The 2793-nt window shown below is 50.3% G+C and overlaps 1 protein-coding gene across 1 annotated transcript in view; it reads right to left on the bottom strand.

Moving 5' to 3' along the window:
* Positions 1 to 624, bottom strand: part of Fbxo47 (F-box protein 47) — a 27264-nt gene extending 26640 nt beyond the window's left edge. The window contains exon 1 of the mRNA XM_013519121.1: positions 322 to 624. The gene's annotated coding sequence lies outside the window, so the exon portion shown is untranslated. The remainder of the gene's footprint in view (positions 1 to 321) is intronic.
* Positions 625 to 2793: the final 2169 nt, after the last annotated feature.

The raw sequence follows: 2793 nt of genomic DNA on the forward strand, positions 1-2793 counted from the left end.
CTCGCGCCCTCCCGCCCCCCGCGCGGCCGCAGCCCGCACCCCGAGGAAGCGGTCTCCGGGTCCCCGGCCCGCGGCTTCACTTCTGGTCGGGGCTGACAGGTTTTGGGGGCCCTCGGGGGACCCCGAGCAGAAACCGTCCGCATTTATTGTTTAACCCAACAAAACCCTCTGAGAACCTTTCAGTCAGGTCCAAACAGTAAAATAGGGAGACTGCGCGCAGAATAACTGGCCAATTTGAGAAGCCGGTCTTTCACCCCTTCAGTCTGGGAAAAGGTGAAATTATTTCCGCAGGGAAGTACAGGGGTGCGGGGCTCTATTTACCACAGACTTTGACAGTTTCCCGGCTAAGGAACCACAGGAAAGGGAGATTTAGTCGTTTTGCCCCATCGTCCTCAAATTTCTTATTGTTTAAAGGAGAAAAGATCTCCTCAGACTTTTCCGCGGGATCAGGGGTTCGGCTCTGGTCAGCGCCGCGCGCTCTGAGCGCTCGCCGCGGGCCCTCAGGAAGGTTTTAGAATCTTCCCAGGAGCCCCAGCGGGAGGGAGCCACGCCCCCTCATGAATAGTAAAACTTTCGGCTCTGTGGTACCCCCCGAGATCCTTTAGAACGCTCCCAGGACACCAAGCCGGAGGCCCGGCCCCGCCCCCTCATGGATAATAAACACCACAGCTCTGTGGTACACCTATTCTTCTGGGGCAATTTAGAGACCTCTAGAAAACCCAGCGGGAAGGAGGCCCCACCCCCTCAAAAATCTAGGCTCCTAGTGCCCTCTTCCCTCATGGATAATTTAGCGCCTCCCCAGGAGCCCCATCGGGAAGAAGGCCCGCCCCCTCATGAATATTAATAACACACCCCCATAGCGCCCTCCTCATGAATAGTTGACGAGGACGAGATTTCCCCGCGGGAGCCCAGGCCACAGACACCCTCAGAACCCACCCAACAAGAAGGGGCTGGACCCTTACCATCTGGGGAGAGCAGGGTGCGAATGAAGAGCTCACACCTCGCGGGCCACGCATCTGTTCCATTTCCTTTCCCTTCTAGTTTTGAGCCAGTTTTGATTCTCTCTACTCCTACCGCAACAGGGTGAGTTACAAGAGCTTTCAAGAAAACCCTTGTTGGGAAAAACCTCCAAACTTTTTTAAACTTCTGTCTGCCTAGGATCACGGACAAAGGGGGCTTCCGAGCCTCTCAAGGTGGAGTCCAAGGCACACCTCCCTAGCTGGCCCTCCTCCATCCTGGAAGATGAATTCTCCTTCATTGCTTCATGGCTGCGTAACCACTGGGGCCTGGCGTCGAGCAGGGCCCGAGGATCCGTAGGGAACGGGACACTGAAGTTTCCCACCTTCATGGAGCTTATTCCTCTGATGGGGACAATGATTAAACAAAGTATCTGCAGGTGGCCAAGCAGGGAGAGAGAGGAAAATAAGGCTACAGGGGATATCGGAGGTGTGTGGAGGGGCGACCTGAGATGGCCTGGCTCTGGAGAGCCCTCTGGAGAAGGGATATCTAAAGTGTATGGAAGCCGGGCGTGGTGGGGCACGCTGTAATCCCAGCACTCGGGAGGCTGAGGCAGGAGGATCGTTGCGAGTTCGAGACCAGCCTGGGCAAACTCAACTGCATAGGGAGACCCTGTCTCAAAAAAAAAAAAGACTATGGTGAATGGAGAAGAGGCTGAGGTAGGAGGATTGCTGCAAGTTCGAGCCCAGCCTGGGCTATGTAGCTACACAGCAAGACCCTGTCTCGAAGAAAGAAAAAAAAAGCCAAAAATTTTTTTAAAATTTTGAAAAGTGAAGGGAGAAAGACCCTCCCAGTGGGACCTCTCTGAAAAATGATTGGGAGAGTTTGTTTTACTCTGTTCTATTTTCAGCAACCCAGGGGAAGTCCCTGCACCAGCCAGGGGTTATCTCAGGCCACAGGAAGCAGCTCAAGAACTCCTCCCACTTTGAGTGACCAGTTCCATACTATACTCAGCAAATTAAAATTAAATACAAACAAAAAGAAAAATATGCAAATAACTACATAAAGCAGGCGTTAAGATAATTTAGAATTAGTTGGTATGCTGTTATATGATGTAGCTACCAACATCAATTTTGACTTTGTATCAATTTTGTTTGGTTGTTTTTTTCAGACAAGTGTAGTTCAGGCTGGCTTTGAACTCACTATGGAGGCCAGGCTGGCCTCGAACTCATGGTGAGCCTCCTGCCCCGGTCTCCCCAGTGCTGGGATCACAGGTGTGCACCACACCCCCAGCTTCCCAGAATAAACTTTTAATCCTCTTGGTGTGTGTGTGGTTCTAGGGGTGGAATCTAAGGCTTCACTCATTCTGAGAGAGCAATGTCCCCAGCCCTTCTTAGGGTCAGTTCTAAAAGTTAATTTCCGGTTCTAACAGTTTAAAAGTTAAAAGCCTCCAGAAAATAACAAGCGTTGAGAGAGACATAAAGTGGAAGTCCTATACACTGTTGGCAAGAGCGTAAAATGATATAGTCACAGTGGAAAATAACATAGTCGCCTCTCAAATATCAAACATAGAATTACCATGTGACCTGGCAGTTTCACTTCTAGATGTGTTCCCAAAAGAGGGAAAAGCAGGGACTTGAACAGTTATTTGTACACCTGTGTTCATATCAGATATTTTTCTACCTAAAATGTGGGTGCAGCTCAAGGGCCTATCAACAGATGCATGGGTATCGTGATATACCCTCACAGTGGAATATTACACAGCCCTTAAAGGAAAGGCAACTCTGACATATGCTATAATGTAGGTGAACCTAGAGGACATAGACCCTCATAAGT

Source organism: Chinchilla lanigera, unplaced genomic scaffold (assembly GCF_000276665.1).
Source record: "Chinchilla lanigera isolate Chin_1 unplaced genomic scaffold, ChiLan1.0 scaffold00050, whole genome shotgun sequence".
NCBI lineage: Eukaryota > Metazoa > Chordata > Mammalia > Rodentia > Chinchillidae > Chinchilla > Chinchilla lanigera.